The sequence below is a fragment of the Palaemon carinicauda genome, chromosome 10, assembly GCF_036898095.1.
Source record: "Palaemon carinicauda isolate YSFRI2023 chromosome 10, ASM3689809v2, whole genome shotgun sequence".
Taxonomy (NCBI): domain Eukaryota; kingdom Metazoa; phylum Arthropoda; class Malacostraca; order Decapoda; family Palaemonidae; genus Palaemon; species Palaemon carinicauda.
Window position 1 is genome coordinate 14,875,048 of NC_090734.1, and position 20,587 is coordinate 14,895,634.

The window sequence follows — 20,587 nt, forward strand, 5'->3', positions numbered from 1 at the left end:
TCAGTTCGGATTCTACGCAATCGTGTTAGAGATCTTCTTGTGGCTCTGTGGAGGGCAGTTAGTTCTGAAGACCACCACGGGACTGGTCGTCGTTTGAATAACCCTGTTGTTTTGGGAATTGAATTGACTCCTGCTGTATGGAGAGTTCCATTCAGTAAGTCTATGGCATCATCGATATTTTCAACCTGTTCAGCATCCCCCTCAATTTCACTTAGCTCACGAAACTTTTCCCAGTCCGCCTTGTCAAGATTCCATCGTGGCGATCTCTGTAAAGGTGGACCATTGTTGGTGTTTATAATGATTGGTGCATGATCACTAGTATGCCAATCATCTAATGTCCTCCAATCAAAATCAAGAAGACAGTTAGAGCTTGCAATTGAAAGGTCAATGCATGACAAGGTACCTGTCTGAACATGGAAGTGTGTGGGCTCTCCTGTATTAAGGAGTCCCACATCCTCATTCTCCACAATTGATGAGATAATATTGCCCCTTGTGTTTGCTAGGATATCACCCCATAAAGGATGTCTACCATTCATATCTCCCAGTAAGAGAAATGGTTGAGGGAGTTGTTGAATGACCTCTGCTAAGTCATCATATAAAATAATATCATTTGGAGGTAAGTACAGAGAGCAAATTGTATATTTTCTCCCTATATCAATTTGTACAACAACTGCCTGCAGGGTTGTACGTATAGACATAGGTATTTGGGGAACATCTCGACGAATGTATACAAGACTTCCGCCATGGCTCCCTGCTTGTTGATTATATGGTGTTCTATAGCTAACATACTCTCGAGGACTAGGAGTGTTAGAATCAAGCATACTTTCCTGTAGACATACAATTATGGGGGAATGCTCATGAATTAGGAGCTTTAGTTCTTCATATTTGGCCCTCAAACCCTGACAGTTCCATTGCAAAATGAAGGAGAAAACTATGGATTATTTCTGGAAGACATCTTGGATGAGGTCTTCCCATTAGCAGTTTTTAATCTAACATTATTACCTGTAGGTTTCTTCAGAGGTGGTCTTGTTATAATGGGTTTTATGTTTGTGTTTTTCTTTGTATCCTTTTGATCTATTTGTTGAGGTGGATGGTGGACCTCAACTTGAATTTCTGATTTATTCAGTTTATCTTCTGGTCCATTAGAAACATCAACAGACAGAACATCAAATTTATTTGATGTCATAACCTTGACGTTTCTAATGGAGGGTGGAGAGAGAGATGGAGGTCTCTCTCTTTTCCTATTTATCAGTGGTGAGGATTTACCAGGTTTTTGCACCTTCCCTACCACAGGTGCACCTGGTAACTTTGTTTCGGGTGGAACTTCCATCAAATCAGGCAAGGACATGGCCTGAGAGAGGTTAGTACTATTGTTGGTAATGGGGGATGAAGTTTGTATAAAAGTGGGCAGTGTTGCAGTTTTAATACATAGTGGTAAAGCCTTGGAAGGCAATATGCTTACCTTGTCACGTAAAACTCTACTATCATTAGATGATGTATTTCCTTTTTGGGAATTACTGGCAGCATTATGTGGGTTCGATGTCTCCTGTGGTATATTTTCTCTTGATTTCAGTGCATTTGCATAGCTGTTTGGTTTTTTCAGTAGTCTTTTGGCATGTCCTACACTTATGTATTCTACACTGGATTTGTTGAGGGCTGCTTCTCCAAACTTATAAATCTCGCAGCTCCTGTCAGTGGATTTATGGTTTGAATTGCAATTCAAACAGCTGGGCTCAAGTGTACACTCTCCATGATAGGGACTGGCACAGATGCTACACATTTTTTCATTTTTACAAACTTTAGAAGGATGTCCAAATTTGAAACATTTGAAGCATTGTAAGGGCTTTTGTTTAAAAGGTCGAACTTTTATTCTTTCATTTTCAATATCGATGTGGAAAGGCACATCAGCATCCTGGAAAGTAAGGATAATCATTGACGTCCCAGGAATCTTATGCACTTTCCACACTGTTAATGGGCACATGGCTAGTATTTCCTCTTCTGTAAATTCGTAAAGATCTTTATTGAAGACTACTCCCCTTCCGTAACTAAAGTTTAGGTGGGGTTTGACATCTAACATATCCTCATCACTGTTTGTCGTAAGGTTAGACAGTATTGCTGATTGCGTGAATGATTTAGCATGGATTAGGAAGCTATTTTTCCCAAAGCGAGATATATCACCTGGTGCAATGGTTCCTACCTTTTTCTGAATTAGTTTGCTAATTTTAAAATAATTCCCATTACTCCCTTTAGGCTTGGCAACAAGCCACATTGGTGGTTTTGGCTTTCTTTGGGGGAGCATAGTTAAATCAATATCTTTCTCAAACCAGTTAGCAGGTCTATATACATCCAAACTGTTTGGTATCTTATCACATAGGGCACCCATGACATTTAGGTTATTAATTTTGATATCATTGATGTTACATATTGCATTGAATGCTTCTTCATGATTATTATAAGTTATCCATGAATGCCATTTTTCATTTTCAAGTTTCATTCTAATTTCTTTTATCACTCCATAGCATCTAAATGCTTTATATATCATATCATAATCAGTATTTATTGGAATTTGGGTAACATGAAGGATTCTTAGTTTCCCTTTGTTATCCGAGTTAATTGGTTTTGAAACATTAGTAGAGGGGTCCTTTTTTGTTCCTAAGTCGTCAACAGAATTTTCCTTAATTGAATTAGCAGAGGTCGTCAACAGTGCCGGGGGAGAGTCAGCGTATCCAGGGGATGGGGGTTCATTGCTTAAAAAATCCATTAGACGAGAGAGAGAGAGAAAATGGTTACTTAGATGTACCTGCTCGAGAATGTTAGGCCATCACACGCCAGAAAGGAGATTTGCACTTTCCACTATCGGCACAATGAGAGTATACTTCCCAGATGGTCCACTCCATACCCTACCCGAAGGATAGCATCAAAACAGATATAGAGGCACAGGTGTAAGCTGAACCCGCCTGTTAGGACTGAGACCAAGAAATTATGGAATCATCCTCCCCATATCTGTAATGACGGGCTTCCGGCCAAAAGCCGAGAGTCCTACCCCAACCATTGGATCCCCCTGGATTCCGAAGACCCAACACTTGAGAATAGTTCCGCCAAAAAGGTCCAAACCATCTTCGGGATGGCTGAAATCATCCAATACTCTCACATATAGCTTTGAATGCAAACACCTCCCAACCGTGACACCTCCTCCCACTCATCAAAGCAGGCAGCAATATAGGATGTATGAACATCCACACCGGGGCTACAATGGATGAGAAACATCCAAGCCATAGGAAAGAAAAAAAAAATAATAAATATATATGTACATAATATATACACATATATAATGAGGGAAATTTTTCTCATTGAGTTTGGAAAGCAAGACGAAAGAAAGTTTATGAAATTAGGATAAGGTCGAAGTAATATTGAGAAAAAGAAAAAGGTGAAAGAGAGAAATTTAGATTCAAACTGGGGGAGTAATTTCCCCAAGTTCGAGAGCCCTCTTGCCCGTCACCAAGTTTCAGCACGGGAGTGAAATGCCGTGCTGAAGCTCAATGACTTCATCAAGGCATTCTCTCATTAAGAGGGAGACAGAGGATGATTATGTAACAGAACAATGCTTCCTACAACTTAAGAAAGTGTTGCAGATCCCACAAAAGTGCCATTGAAATGCAACTTGTATGGATACAGCACTAATAGTTCCTACAGAATAACTCCTAAAATTGAAAGTAAATACAGTACTGGTATATAAACTTTTGGAACTAAACTGCTAGAATAAAAACTGGAAAAAATCATTTGGATACCATGAAATTTCAATAAAATGTGAACTTTTGAATATTTTAAATGAGACTAAAGTACAGACATGGGCTTTCTACATGCATATAGAGAAAATATGCCAAAAATTCTGAAGAAAAGAAAGAGCAATAAGAGATATAAACGGTTTTGCCTTATAAACCAAGAGGTCATCCAAATAACATAAATGTGATTGAAAGAAATCCAAAGCTAGGGACTACACCTGTACTCGTACAATTATAGTCCTTTAACATTTTTTTGTATCTTACCTGTCAAATAATGCTTTATAAAAACATTTAGTAATATCATAGTGCAGTGCAAAATACCTTTTTAAATATTTAACTTAGCCGGTGAATATATAATAGCGGCAACTTTGCGGCTCGACAGAAAACACACTCAAAAAACTCGCGAGCGATCGCTATGAAGGTTGCGGGTGTGCCCACCAGCGCCAACTGTCGGCCAGATACCACTCTTGCATGTAAACAAACCCTTCAATTCTTCTCTGTCGACGTTGACGACAAGACGTATTCATACTCGCTGTAGAACCTGGAGTTTTCTCAACATATTTGGTGAAGTACTTCATTTTGGTTTGAGCTTTCGCAGTGCAGGTGTTTTTCCTCAACATAAACTCTTGAACTCTTTATTGAATCAGATTATTTGTTGATGACTTGGATTGTTTTTGGAATTTTCTTTGACTAATTCAAAATGGCTGACCCTTCTCAAGTACCAAGATTTCGAAAGTGTAATGCTAGGGACTGTAATAGGCGTCTTCCAAAGGCTTCTCTCGACCCACATACTGTTTGTTCCAATTGTCGGGGTAAAACCTGTCAATTGGGAGATCGGTGTGAGGAATGCGTGGGCCTTTCGGAATTCGATTGGCTCGAATACTATAAATATGCACGTAGGCTAGAGAGAGATAGGGTAAGGAGGAGTTCATCTAGGTCTGTAGATTTTTCCTCTCCACATGCCCCTGAACCTAATCCTTCCCCTGTAGTGGTTGTTCCTAACCCCCCTTCTAGCACTCAGGAACCGTCTATGCAAGACATGTTACGTGCTATTCATGCCTTGAGGGAAAGAGTTGAAGCGTTAGCAACTGATCGTAATCAACTCATGGCTGACGTGAAGGAACTTAAGTGTCATAGTGCCACGGCGGAAAGTGGGAAAGTGATTAGTGCGCAAAGTGTTATGAACAGTGTTGCGACCGAGGGTTCGTCTGTTCGTGCCTGTCGTTCACCTAGTCCGGGACCTCTTGCAAGCTCCCAAGCCCAGGGGAGAAGTAATGTCGTACGACTTATGGGTTCGAGAGGCCTTGATCAGCGAACAGACGTTCCCCCTATGGTATCAGGCGTATCTCACCAAGATCGCACCTACCATAAGACGAGAGAGCCCATTTTTTCCTCGTCTTCCGAAGGCTTTTCACGCAAGAAACCGTGGAGCATGGTTTCTAGGCCTCTTAAACGGAAGTCGGTCCCTTCAGGACAGGTCCAACGTCCTGGATGTAGTCATTGGGACAGTTCGGACCCGTTGCAGTCATCGGATGACTGCTCGCCGCCTAAGCAAGGCAAAGTTGTGCCGTCTCAGACGCTAACCCCGTCGGTTACCGCACCCATTCCCGTGGACCCAAAATGGGTTATACTGCAGGACATGCAGTCTAAGCTTGCGTCCCTTATGGAAGACTACAATGCCGATAAGGTTTCCGTTAACCCTAGCCGTTTATCTCATCGAGATCCTGGCCTTCAGCCACCCAAACGTTCATTTGTGCGTCCTGTTGACGCTGGTGTAGCCAAGTCACGTCAAGCAGTTGGGGTAGAACTACACTCGATGCGATCTCGCGTGGATTTTCAGCCGCATTTGGACGTTAGGCAACTTGCTGATGCGCCTGGTGACGTTCAGGACGTTCGCCAACCATCGGAGTTGACTTGTTTTGACGCTGAGCGTCAACTTCCGCAACCTAGAGTTGTTTTGACTGCTCAGACTAGGCGGTCTAAGCAGTCTCGGGTGGACGCTGTGCGTCCTCACACACCTGTTGTTGTTGACAGTTCCCAGACTGTCAAGCAGGTACAGGACGCTGCGTCCTGGTCCGCCACTTATGCACCAGTGCGGGTGGACGCTGCGTGTCAAGCATTGCCAACCCCTTTGCTTGTTTCTCATCAGTTGTCAGATGAGGAACTTTTGGATGAGGACGTTGCTGACCCTCAGCCTGAGGATCATCCTTCAGATATTGATGAACCAAGAGCAGTTCCGCCATCTATGGACTTTAAGAAAGTCATGCTCATTTTTAAAGAGTTGTTTCCCGAACACTTTGTCTCTGTGGCTCCTCGTTCGCCGCCGTCTGAGTTTGTTTTAGGCGTACCTGCTGACATGCCAGCCTTTACAAAACTTGTACTCTCTCACTCGTCCAAGAGAGCTTTACGGCTTTTAGGCGATTGGTTGGAAACCAAGAGGAGTTTAGGGAAGACGGCCTTTGCCTTCCCCCCATCTAAACTCTCGTCTAGATCGAGCGTCTGGTATGCCACGGGAGAAGTTCTCGGCTTGGGAGTCCCTGCCTCTGCCCAGGGCGACTTCTCAAGCCTTGTAGACTCTCCCCGCCGCCTAGCCATGAGACGCTCGAAGATTAGTTGGTCATCCTCGGACCTTGACCATCTACTGAAAGGCATTTTTAGAGCTTTTGAAGTTTTCAACTTCCTTGACTGGTGTTTGGGAGCCTTGAGTAGGAAAATCTCATCGGCTGATAGAGATGTCTCCTTACTCATTATGTCCTGCATGGATAAAGCCATCCGCGATGGATCCAATGAGCTCTCCTCCTCGTTTACTTCAGGAGTCCTTAAGAAGCGAGAGTCTCTTTGCTCTTTTCTGTCGGCAGGAGTTACTCCCTGTCAACGATCTGAGCTACTCTTTGCCCCCTTATCGAAGTTTTTGTTCCCTGAACTTTTGGTTAAGGACATAGCTTTGTCACTCGTGCAGAAGGACATCCATGACTTGGTAGCATCCTCTGCTCGTAAAGGGACTCCTTCGACTTCATTTTCTGCTAGACCAAGGATAGACACTCCAGCGTCCAGGTTTATTCCGCCCTTTCGTGGCAGAGCTCCCAGCAGGGGAAGTACTCGTGCTGAAGGAAAGAGAGGAAAGAGGAAAGGAGCCAAGTCCTCACGTGGCAGAGTCTGACTGCCCGCAGCTTCAGACAGCAGTAGGTGCCAGACTCAAGAACTTCTGGCGAGCCTGGGAGAAGAGAGGCGCAAACCAACAGTCTGTGAGGTTGCTCAGAGAGGGGTACAAAATTCCATTTGTACACAAACCTCCTCTAGCGACTTCACCCATCGATCTCTCTCCCAATTACCGAGAGGAAGCAAAGAGACAAGCCCTGAAACTAGAAGTGTCTCTTTTGCTAGAGAAGGGAGCGGTGGTCAAAGTCTCGGACCTTCAATCACCGGGGTTTTACAACCGTCTCTTCCTAGTACCGAAGAAGACAGGAGGTTGGAGACCGGTGCTAGACGTCAGTGCTCTGAACGTCTTTGTCACGAAGACAAAGTTCACCATGGAGACCACGAAATCAGTCTTAGCAGCGGTCAGAAAGGGAGACTGGATGGTCTCTCTCGACCTAAGAGACGCATACTTCCACATCCCCATTCACTCAGATTCCCAACCTTTTCTGAGGTTTGTTTTCGACAATGTGGTGTACCAGTTTCGGGCCCTGTGCTTTGGCCTAAGTCCTGCTCCTCTCGTGTTTACGAGGCTTACGAGGAATGTGGCAAAATTCCTCCATTTATCGGGAATCCGAGCCTCCCTTTACTTGGACGACTGGCTTCTCAGAGCCTCGTCCAGTCATCGCTGTCTGAAGGATCTCAATTGGACATTGGATCTGACCAAGGAATTGGGACTTTTGGTCAACATGGAAAAGTCACAGCTGAATCCATCCCAAACTATACTGTTTTAGGGATGGAGATTCGCAGTCCAGTTTTTCGGGCTTTTCCGTCTGCCCCACGAATAGATCAAGCCCTGCTCGTAATCCAAAGGATGTTGAAGAGAGAACGTTGCTCAGTCAGGAATTGGATGAGTCTAGTAGGAACTCTATCATCCCTGGAGCAGTTTGTCTCGCTAGGAAGGCTACACCTCCGACCTCTCCAGTTCCATCTAGCTTTTCACTGGAAAAAGGACAAGACGCTAGAGGCGGTCTCAATCCCGATTTCCGAAACAGTAAAGGCATGCCTGAATTGGTGGAAAGACAATATCAGTCTAAGAGAGGGACTTCCCCTAGCAGTTCAGAAACCAAACCACGTTCTATTCTCAGACGCATCGGATTTGGGTTGGGGTGCGACCCTGGACGGTCGGGAATGCTCAGGTCTGTGGACCTCAAGTCAGAGGAGCATGCACATCAACGGCAAGGAGCTTTTGGCAGTCCACCTGGCCTTGATGAACTTCGAGAGTCTCCTTCGAAACAAAGTGGTGGAGATCAACTCGGACAATACCACAGCCTTGGCTTACATTTCCAAGCAAGGAGGCACCCACTCCCTGACACTGTACGAAATCGCAAGGGACCTGCTCATTTGGTCAAGAGATCGAGGCATCTCCCTGGTAACGGGGTTTATCCAGGGCGACTTGAACGTCTTAGCAGATTGCCTCAGTCGGAGGGGTCAGGTAATTCCTACAGAATGGACCCTCCACAAGGACGTGTGCAAGAGGCTTTGGGCGACTTGGGGTCAACCCACCATAGACCTCTTTGCAACCTCGATGACCAAGAGGCTTCCAATCTATTGCTCTCCAGTCCCAGACCCAGCAGCAATACATATAGACGCCTTTCTCCTAGATTGGTCTCACCTAGACCTATATGCATTCCCACCATTCAAGATTGTCAACAAGGTACTGCAGAAATTCGCCTCTCAAGAAGGGACAAGGTTGACGTTAGTTGCTCCCCTCTGGCCCGCGAGAGAATGGTTCACCGAGGTACTTCGATGGCTGGTAGACTTTCCAAAAAGTCTTCCTCTAAGAGTAGACCTGTTACGTCAGCCCCACGTAAAGAAGGTACACCAAGGCCTCCACGCTCTTCGTCTGACTGCCTTCAGACTATCGAAAGACTCTCTAGAGCTAGAGGCTTTTCGAAGGAGGCAGCCAGTGCGATTGCAAGAGCGAGGAGAGCTTCTACCATTAGAGTTTACCAATCGAAGTGGGAAATCTTCCGAGACTGGTGCAAGTCAGTATCTGTATCCTCGTCCAAAACCTCTGTAGCCCAAATCGCTGATTTTCTCTTATACCTGAGAAGGGTTCGCTCCCTTTCAGCTCCCACGATCAAGGGCTACAGGAGCATGTTGGCTTCGGTCTTCCGGCATAGAGGCTTAGATCTTTCCAACAATAAAGATCTACAAGATCTCCTTAAGTCTTTTGAGACCTCTAAGGAACATCGTTTGGCTACTCCTGGATGGAACTTAGACGTGGTCCTAAGGTTCCTCATGTCAGACAGGTTTGAGCCTTTACATTCAGCCTCCCTGAAGGATCTCACTCTTAAGACTCTTTTCCTGGTGTGCTTGGCCTCGGCTAAAAGAGTCAGTGAGCTTCATGCCTTCAGCAAGAACATCGGTTTTTCGACAGAAAAAGCCACTTGTTCTCTTCAACTTGGTTTCCTGGCCAAGAATGAACTGCCTTCTCGTCCTTGGCCTAAATCTTTTGATATTCCTAGCTTATCAGAGATCGTAGGCAACGAACTTGAGAGAGTATTATGTCCCGTTAGAGCTCTTAAGTTCTATTTAGCTCGTACTAAGCCTTTACGAGGTAAATCTGAAGCGTTATGGTGTTCGGTTAAGAAACCATCCTTACCTATGTCAAAGAATGCTTTGTCATATTTTATCAGATTTTTAATACGAGAAGCCCATTCCCACTTGAGTGAGGAAGACCGATCTTTGCTTAAGGTTAAGACGCACGAGATTAGAGCTATAGCAACCTCCGTGGCCTTCAAGCAAAATAGATCTCTGCAAAGTATCATGGACGCGACCTTTTGGAGAAGCAAGTCAGTGTTCGCGTCATTTTACTTGAAAGATGTCCAGACTCTTTACGAGGACTGCTACACACTGGGTCCATTCGTAGCAGCGAGTGCAGTAGTGGGTGAGGGTTCTACCACTACACTTCCCTAATTCCAATATCCTTTTAATCTGTCTCTTGAAATGTTTTTAATATTGTTTTATGGGTTGTTCGGAAGGCTAAGAAGCCTTTCGCATCCTGGTTGATTTGGCGGGTGGTCAAAGTCATTTCTTGAGAGCGCCCAGATTAGGGGTTTGATGAGGTCCTGTTGTATGGGTTGCAGCCCTTGATACTTCAGCTCCTGGGAGTCTTTCAGCATCCTAAGAGGATCGCTGGGCTCCGTGAGGAAGACAGACTTACAAGGCAGAGTAATCGTCTAAGTCAACTTCCTTACCAGGTACCTATATATTTTGGTTTTGTTATATTAATAACTGTCAAAAAAAAAAAAAAAACTCTTGGCTTATATGCTGTAAACTTAATTAACTCTGGTCTCTATCCACCGCCTTGGGTGTGAATCAGCTATTATATATTCACCGGCTAAGTTAAATATTTAAAAATGATATTTTAATTATAAAATAAATTTTTGAATATACTTACCCGGTGAATATATAAATTAAAGACCCTCCCTTCCTCCCCAATAGAGACGCAGCGGGACGAGAAGAATTGAAGGGTTTGTTTACATGCAAGAGTGGTATCTGGCCGACAGTTGGCGCTGGTGGGCACACCCGCAACCTTCATAGCGATCGCTCGCGAGTTTTTTGAGTGTGTTTTCTGTCGAGCCGCAGAGTTGCAGCTATTATATATTCACCGGGTAAGTATATTCAAAAATTTATTTTATAATTAAAATATCATATTGGAGAAAAGAGGTGTTCCTGGTGTACAGTATATACAATTCATTTGAATGCTTCTAATGAAAATGTTTTGGCAGAAACCCAAATATAAATGTTTAAAAATTCTAGAAGTTACAACAAAAGGACCATATTTCAAAAGGGAATCAAACACAAAGTTGCAACTTAACTTAAGCTCTCCACCTAACCAAGCCTAGTACTCGTTAAGGCCAAAGACAGAAGTGGCTATTCTGTCATAGGTTGGTGGGAGAGGCTTCCCCTTTGCACCACCTATCTTTAACCAACTGTCATTTTATTTATCTAATAGCCATTTCTATTTCAAAGGACAGAAGGTCTGTATAAGTGTGAGAACTATATTGTAGCAGAGAGTGTAACATATTCTGGGAAAAATTATATTTTGATTATAAAATAAATTTTTGAATATACTTACCCGGTGAATATATAATAGCTGACATCTCGGACGGCTCGACAGATACCAAAAATCTCGCGAGCGATCGCCATGAAGGTTGCGGGTGTGACCACCAGCGCCGACTATCGGCCAGATACCGCATATACTTGTCAAGGTCTCCAGTTCTTCTCAGTCCGCTGGGTCTCTATCGGGGAGGAAGGGAGGGCCTTTAATTTATATATTCACCGGGTAAGTATATTCAAAAATTTATTTTATAATCAAAATATCATTTTTAAATATTAAACTTAGCCGGTGAATATATAATAGCTGATTCACACCCATGGTGGTGGGTAGAGACCAGTATTAATACAATAAAGGCGTATATGCTCATGAGTTTTTGACAATTATATCATAACAAAACCCACTTAAATATAGGTACAGTACCTGGTAAGGAAGCTGACTCTGACGATTACTCTGCCTTATTAGTCCGCTTTCCTCACGAAGCCCAGCCATCCTCTCAGGATGCTGAAAGACTCCCAGGAGCTGTTATATCCAGGGCGACCACCCATACAACAGGACCTCATCAATACCCCTAATCTGGGCGCTCTCAAGAAACGACATTTGACCACCCGCCAAATCAAAAAGGATGCGAAAAACTTCCCAGTCTTCCGTACAACCCAAGACAAGATTAAAAACATTTCAAGAGAAGATTAAAAGGATATTGGGATTAAGGGAATGTAGTGGTAGAACCCTCACCCACTACTGCACTCGCTGCAACGAATGGACCCAGGGTGTAGCAGTCCTCATAAAGAGTCTGGACGTCTTTTAAGTAAAATGAAGCGAACACCGACTTGCTCCTCCAAAAGGTCGCGTCCATAATACTTCGCAGAGACCTGTTTTGCTTAAAAGCCACGGAAGTTGCTATCGCTCTTACTTCGTGCGTCTTGACCTTAAGTAAACAACGATCTTTCTCACTTAAGTGACAATGTGTCTCTCGGATTAAAAATCTAATAAAGTACAATAAAGCATTTTTAGACATAGGCAATGAGGGCTTCTTAACGGAGCACCATAAGGCCTCAGACCCACCTCGTAAAGGTCTAGTACGAGCTAAATAAAACTTAAGAGCTCTAACTGGGCACAGTACTCTTTCAACCTCGTTGCCTACGATTTCTGACAGGCAAGGTATATCAAAAGATTTAGGCCAAGGACGAGAAGGCAGTTCATTCTTGGCCAAAAACCAAGCTGAAGCGAACATGTGGCTTTATCTGTAGAGAAGCCGATGTTTTTACTAAAGACATGGATCTCACTGACCCTTTTAGCCGAAGCCAAGCACACCAAAAAAAGCGTCTTGAGGGTGAGATCCTTCAGGGAGGCTGAATGCAATGGCTCAAACCTGTCGAACATTAGGAACCTTAGGACCACATCTAAGTTCCAAGCAGGAGTTGACATACGACGCTCCTTAGAGGTCTCAAAGGACTTAAGGAGATCTTTATTATTGGACAGATCCAAGCCTCTATGTCTGAACACAGAAGCCAACATGCTCCTGTAGCCCTTAATAGTGGGAGCAGAGAGGGAGCGAACATTTCTCAGATGCAGGAGAAAGTCTGCAATTTGGGCTACAGAGGTACTGGAAGAGGAAATGGATGATGACTTGCACCAATCTCTAAAGACCTCCCACTTCGACTGGTAGACCTTGATAGTAGATGCTCTCCTAGCACTCGCGATCGCTCTGGCTGCCTCCTTCGAAAATCCTCGAGCTCTTGAGAGTCTTTCGATAGTCTGAAGGCAGTCAGACGAAGCGCGGGGAGGCTTTGATGAAGACTCCTTACGAGGGGCTGCCGTAAGAGATCCATCCTTAAAGGCAGACTCCTTGGAACGTCTACCAGCCATTGAAGTACCTCTGTGAACCACTCTCTCGCGGGCCAGAGGGGAGCAACCAACGTCAACCTTGTCCCTTCGTGAGAGGCGAACTTCTGCAGAACCCTGTTGATGATCTTGAACGGCGGGAATGCGTACACGTCCAGGTGAGACCAGTCCAGCAGAAAGGCATCTATGTGGGCCGCATCTGGATCTGGGACTGGAGAGCAATAGGTCGGGAGCCTTTTGGTCAAAGAGGTCGCAAAGAGGTCTATGGTGGGCTGACCCCAAGTCATCCAAAGACTCTTGCACACGTCCTTGTGGAGGGTCCATTCTGTGGGGATCACCTGACCTCTCCGACTGAGACAGTCCGCCAAGACGTTCAATTTCCCCTGGATGAACCTTGTCAACAGTGAGATGCCTCGATCTTTTGACCAGATGAGGAGGTCCCTTGCGATGACGAACAGTGTGTGGGAGTGAGTGCCTCCTTGCTTGGAGATGTACGCCAAGGCTGTGGTGTTGTCCGAATTCACTTCTACCACTTTGTTTCGGAGAAGACTCTCGAAACTCGTCAAGGCCAAGTGAACAGCCAACAGCTCCTTGCAGTTGATGTGCAGGCTCCTCTGATCCGACGTCCAAAGACCCGAACATTCCAGACCGTCCAGAGTCGCTCCCCAACCCAAATCCAACGAGTCTGAGAATAACACGTGGTTTGGGTTCTTGACCGCCAGGGACAGACCCTCTCGAAGACTTATGTTGCTGTCCCACCAGTTCAGGCACGTCTTTACTGGCTCGGAGATCGGGATTGAAACAGCTTCCAAAGTCTTGCCCTTGTCCCAATGGGAGTCTAGATGGAACTGGAGAGGGCGAAGGTGAAGTCTCCCTAGCGAGATAAATTGTTCCAGGGATGACAGAGTCCCTAGGAGGCTCATCCAACTTCTCACTGAGAAACGGTCTTTTCTCAGCATGAGGCGGACTTTGAGCAAGGCTTGATCTATCCTGGTGGCAGACAGAAAAGCCCGAAAAGCTAGACTGCGAATCTCCATCCCCAAATAAAGAATCGTTTGGGAGGGATTCAGTTGAGACTTCTCTAAGTTCACTAACAGTCCCAACTCCTTTGCAAGATCCAACGTCCATTGAAGGTCCTGCAGACAGCGATGACGGGACGACGCTCTGAGAAGCCAGTCGTCCAGGTACAGGGAGGCTCGAATTCCCGATAAATGAAGAAAATTTGCCACATTTCTCATGAGCCTCGTAAAAACAAGAGGAGCAGGGCTGAGGCCGAAGCACAGTGCTCGGAACTGGTACACCACATTCCTGTATACAAACCTCAGATACGGTTGAGAATCCGGGTGTATAGGAATGTGGAAGTACGCATCCTGCAGGTCGAAAGAGACCATCCAGTCTCCCTCTCTGACCGCTGCTAGGACGGACTTCGTGGTCTCCATCGTAAATTTTGTTTTTACAACAAAAACGTTGAGCGCACTGACATCCAGCACTGGCCTCTAACCTCCTGTATGCTTTGGGACTAGGAAGAGACGGTTGTAAAATCTCGGTGATTGAAGGTCCGAGACTTTCACCACCGCTCCCTTCTCTAGCAACTGAGACACCTGCTGTTGTAGTGCCTGTCTCCTTGACTCCTCTCGATACCTGGGAGAGAGGTCTAAAGGAACTGTTACTAGAGGAGGTCTCCGTACAAAAGGTATTTTGTACCCCTCCTTGAACAACAACACAGACTCTCGGTCTGCACCCCTCTTCTCCCAGGCCTGCCAGAAGTTGTTCACTCTGGCCCCTACCGCTGTCTGAGGACGTGGGCAGTCAGACTCTGCCACGGGAGGACTTGGATCCTCTCCTCTTGCCTCTTTTACTGTCGGCACGAGCGCCTCCCCTACTGGGGGCTCTGCCACGAAAGGGCGGGATAAACCTCGTAGCTGGGGTATCGAGCTTGGGTCTTACGACATAAGACGATGAAGGAGCAGCCTTGCGCGCCAACGTAGCCATCAGGTCGTGGGTATCCTTCTGCACCAGAGAAGCCGCAATATCCTTGATCAACTGCTGAGGAAACAAGGCAGATGACAACGGGGCAAAGAGAAGCTCCGACCTTTGGCAGGGAGTTACTCCTGCCGAAAGGAACGAGCAAAGAGTCTCCCTCTTCTTAAGGACTCCTGCCGTAAAGGTAGCGGCAAGCTCATTAGAGCCATCACGGATGGCTTTGTCCATGCAGGACATAATAAGCACGGAAACATCACGGTCGGCCGAAGAGATCTTCCTGCTTAAGGCTCCTAGCGACCAATCTAAGAAGTTAAAAACTTCGAAGGCCCTGTAAACCCCTTTGAGGAGATGATCAAGGTCCGAGGAGGACCAGTAAACTTTAGAGCGTCTCATGGCCAGGCGACGGGGAGAGTCTACGAGGCTTGAGAAGTCTCCCTGGGCAGAGGCAGGAACTCCCAAGCCGAGAACTTCTCCCGTGTCATACCAGACGCTCGCTCTAGAAGCCAGTTTAAAAGGAGGGAAAGCAAAGGCTGTCTTCCCCAAACTCCTCCTGGTGATCAACCAGTCGCCTAGCAAACGCAAAGCTCTCTTAGAAGAGAGAGAGAGCACTAGCTTAGTAAACGACGGCGTCGAAGTAGCTAAGCCTAGCGTAAACTCTGACGGAGGCGAACGAGGAGCAGCAGTTACAAAATGGTCAGGAAACAGATCCTTAAAAATCAGCATGATTTTTTTAAAGTCCATAGAGGGCTGAGCAGCTTTAGGCTCCTCTCCGTCTGACAAAGTCCCCAAAGGAATATCAGTTGGAGGGGGATCAGCAACTTCCTCATCTGACGGAACCTCGTCCGACAATTGCCGAGTCTCATGAAAAGGAGAGACCTGCCGCGGCGGCAACGCTTGACAGGCAATGTCAACAAGCAAAGGAGCAGCAGTAGCAGTAGAGGAAGCGACGTCACGCCGCTGCTGAAAGGACTGAAATCCTTGTGACTGACCAACAACAACAGCTGAAGTTGATTGACGCTCGACGTCACGTCGGAACTGCCTTGACTGCATAGACTGAGCAGGCAAAACAACCTTCGACTGCGGTGACTGACGCTCAACGTCACGTCGAGGCAACGGAGCCGGTCGGCGAACGTCAGTGCGGGGCTGCGGCGGTAGCGGCTGAACGTCAATACGAGACTGCAGCAAGGGAGGATCCACGTCACGTGACTGACGTGAAAAACTACTGACATCACGTTTCAAAGTACTAGAAACGTCAGCACTAACGTCAAACGGACGAGTAATTACTCGTTTGGGCGGCTGACGGCCAGAGTCTCGTTCAGCGTAAAGGCGACTCGAAAGCAAAGGATCATCGCGAACCTGCTCAACGTCATACTCTTCCATAAGGGAGGCAAGCTTAGTCTGCATGTCCCGCAGGACAACCCACTTCGGATCAACGGGAGTCGGAACGGGCCGTGACGTCGGTAACGTGTGTTGGCAAAACATTGCCTTTACCGCGACCCTCGGACCCCGTGTTACGCTTGCGCTTAATAGGCGAACAGTCTTCCGACGACTGCAAAAGGTCAGAGCTGTCCCAATGGCTACAGCCAGGACGCTGGACCTGTCCTGAAGGGACTGACTTTCGCTTCAAGGGTCTAGAAACCTTGCGCCAAGGTTTCTTGTGCGATAAGTCTTCGGATGACGAGGAGAACACAGTCTCACCCGTCTTATGGTAAGGGCGATCTTGACGAGAAACGTACGATACCAAAGAGGGAACGTCTGTACGTTGGAAAGCCTCTCGTCCCCTTAAGTCCTACGACATTACTTCTCCCTGGTGCATGGGAGCCTGAAAGAGGTCTCGGACTAGGGGAGCGACAAGCACGAACAGACGAACCCTCGGTCGCAACACTAAATACACTTTGCGCACTTATCACTTTATCACTACGATTTTCTGTTTTACCACTCTCACACTTCAACAACTTAACATCTGACATGAGTTGGTTACGGTCCGATGCTAAGGACTCAACTTTTTCGCCTAAAGCTTGAATCGCAAGAAACATATCCCACATGGACGGTTCATGAGTGCTAGTAGGGGGTTCAGGAACAACTACTACAGGGGAAGGATTAGGTTCAGGGGCATGGGAGGAGGAAAATTCCAACGACCTAGAGGAGCTTCTCCTCACCCTATCTCTCTCCAGCTTACGAGTATATTTGTCATATTCAAGCCAGTCGAATTCCGACAAGACCACGCACTCATCACACCGATCTCCTAATTGGCAGTATTTACCCCGGCAATTAGAACAAACGGTATGTGGGTCGATAGAGGCCTTGGGAAGACGTTTGTTGCAATCCCTCGCACACTTGCGAAATTTAGGCCCAGGGATAGGAGAAGGGTCAGCCATATTGAACAATCAGAGAAAATCCAAGTCAAAACCAAAGTCATCAACAATAAACACTAGCCAAAAAAAGGGTTTCAAGAGTTTAATTGAAGAAAAAACACCCGTCACAGCGAAAGCTCAAAAACAACCAAAATAAAGTACTTCAACATAAAGGTCGAAAACTCAAGGTCATCAGCGAGCGGAACCAACTTGTCGACAAGACCGACAGAGAAGAACTGGAGACCTTGACAAGTATATGCGGTATCTGGCCGATAGTCGGCGCTGGTGGTCACACCCGCAACCTTCATGGCGATCGCTCGCGAGTTTTTGGTATCTGTCGAGCCGTCCGAGACGTCAGCTATTATATATTCACCGGCTAAGTTTAATATTTAAAATGGGAGGGTAGGATTTAATGGACTTCTTAACATTAACTAAATCTTATATATATTAGTAGGCCAGTACAGTATTTGAAGGAATACTACAGTATATATCTAAGTTTAATCTTTCCTAACCTACCATACAGTTCATTACCATACCTCAATGCATCACCAGGGATACGGTTAATCTTGCACACATTTCATATATTGCTAACTCAAAGCATGGGAGGTAGAAGGCTACAGCTCATTTGTAGCAAGAGGATCTAGTAGTATATACTGTACTTGAAAAAATGAGCTTGTATTGTATACAGTTTGGAATTTTCAAGCATAAAATAGTGAACATGACTTTCACGTGATTATCATCATAATAAACTCTACAAATTATTCCATTGGAAAAATAACTTTCTTCAATATGAAACTTTTCAAAGAAAGAAATGCAAAAAATTAGGTTAAGGAAAAATACACTCAGCTTTCTGGGGACCTTAACTGAACAACTAAATTCCCACTAATTTACTGCGTCTGTATAAGCGATACTCTTAGTAGGTCAATCATACTGTGGCATTTGCTTTATTGTTGTGTATCCAGCAATATTTCCATATGATGCATATAACCTGATTCAAGAAAGCTATGGCAGAACTGAGTGCCCGATAGTGAAAGTGTGCTATCTGAATTTGTTTTGAGGTTTCAAATAGTCTTAAAAGCTACCTCATTAGATCAAAAGAAAATATATAAACTGTGTATTTTCCAACAGTTTGCAAAAGGTCATGGAAAACATTAAAAGTGGAATTTACAAAAACATCATACATTACTCCGTTAATGATCAAGAAAAAAAATTGCCTGCCCTTCATTATCTGAAAATGAAAAGACCAAAGATTTCACTGAATACTGATATTTCATTCAATATTAGAGGCTAATTTGCATTAGCCAGAGCCTTTGTATATCAGCGGCCAGTTCCTCACGCAATGATTAAAACTGGACATCAACTAACCTAAACTTTCCCCACTAACCTAACCTACAAGCCGTGTCCTTACTTACTTAACTACCGGGGGGGCTGATGCCCCCCTGCGACCCCCTTATACTGCCATATTTTAAGTTAGAATAATAATACATAAAGGTGGCCGCTATCGTACATAAACCCCAAAATGGAAAACCAACCAACCTATACTTTCACCCATAACCTAACCTACAAGCAGTGTCTTTAGCTACTTACCTAAGGGGGTAACGCCCCCTGCAACCCCCCTTACACTGCCGTATTCTAAGTCTGCCGTATTCTAAGTCAGCCGTAATCATACATAAACCCCAAAACGAGACCTTATCGAAGAATGACATTTAAGGGAAAGGCTGACACGTTGACCCTAAGATGGCCTTTCGGAGGATATATATTAAGATAAGCATTCCATTCATGGTGGTTAATACAGTTTTACGTCTTTATACAAGTTGAATTAGATAATTGAGTCACTCAGTAAATGAACGCGTATTACTTACATTATTAGACAACAAACGAGAACTCGGACAATCTAACACAGACATTTGTTTACATATGAAGTTCCCGGCTTCTTCTTCTTTGCTTGAAAGAGGAAGAAGTGATAAAAAAATGTTGTCAGGATGTTTATGTTTTGACACTAAATGCTATCACGATTGATATGTTTTGACCTGAAATGTTATCATGATTTTTATCTTTAACACAAAATTATATAAACATGTTTATTTATCGTGAAAATTTACATAGGTGTTTGTGTTTTCATTGACAAGACATGTTTACAAGATTATTTTTAACACGATGTGTCAGCCAGCTGATTGTTTTGACATTAAAATTTATCAAATTTTTGACAATTTGTACCAAATTTCATCAAATTTATGTATAACTACGCTAAAATTCATCAAGAAGTTCATTTGTTAACACGAAATTCTATCAAAACATTTGTTTTGTCATGAAGTATTACTAAGATGTTTGTATTTAGAAAAGTAATGCTATTAAAATTTTATCGACATGTTTATATTTCAACAAAAACGTTATCAAGATATTCATGTCATAAGAAATATTATTCTCTCTCTCTCTCTCTCTCTCTCTCTCTCTCTCTCTCTCTCTCTCTCTCTCTCTCTCTCTCTCTCTCTCTCTCTCTCTCTCTCTCTCTCTCTCTCTCCTTAGAGAAAATAAAGCATAAATATAAGACTGAAACCAAACCTCTTCTCTCCTGACCATCCTTCACCTTATCTCGCCATTTATTTCTCTGCCTCCCTCTCGACCCTCCCCCAGCTAAAAGGTTCCTCCCAAAGCCTCCGCATTCCCTCCCCACCACCCATCCTCTACACTTGCCCACACTATCTCAGTCATGCCACTCTTATCACCTCTGTAATATTTACCACGCCTGCCATCTTCTTATCTCATCATTTTCCAATCTTTCAGTCAGTTATATTCCCATAGTCCACATCAGCATTCTCATTTCTGTTCTCTCAAGTTTTGTTTCCTCTTTTCGTCTTAGATCCCACGTTTCCCGTCCACATCTGATCACATACCACTCCCGCTACCTGCCTCTACTCCTCCATGCTGTTCATATCCTATTCCCAACTTCAGTCTCACATATCCTCCCTCCTGACTTACGACTCTAAGTATCTAAATTGTTCCACCTGTTTTGTAACCAAACCTCTACTTCCATGAATGGCTATCCTGTCACTACTTGCCTTACTGCTCACTATAACCTCAATATTTTATCCACAATTACCCTCAAGCCACCGCTCCTCAAAAACTCTTGCCACTCTACAACCTATTCTGTAAGTCTTCTTCATTTTCAGCGGTAATCACTAAATCATTTGCATATAACAACTCCCACAACTCTCCATTTCTGATCTCTCACTTAACACATCCAAGACCAGCACAAATAAAAACGGGTTTAATGCTGACTCCTTGTGTAATCCAACTTTAACTTCAAAAGTTTCTGTTTCTCCAACTGCTGTTTTTACTTTTGTCCTCGTTCTTTTGTACAT

The 20,587-nt window shown here is 44.7% G+C and overlaps 1 protein-coding gene across 1 annotated transcript in view; it reads right to left on the reverse strand.

Annotated features, from left to right (window-relative positions):
- The window catches only part of phtf (putative homeodomain transcription factor), a 157,787-nt gene extending 138,590 nt beyond the window's left edge, over positions 1-19,197 (reverse strand). The window contains exon 1 of the mRNA XM_068381502.1: positions 19,088-19,197. The gene's annotated coding sequence lies outside the window, so the exon portion shown is untranslated. The remainder of the gene's footprint in view (positions 1-19,087) is intronic.
- Positions 19,198-20,587: the final 1,390 nt, after the last annotated feature.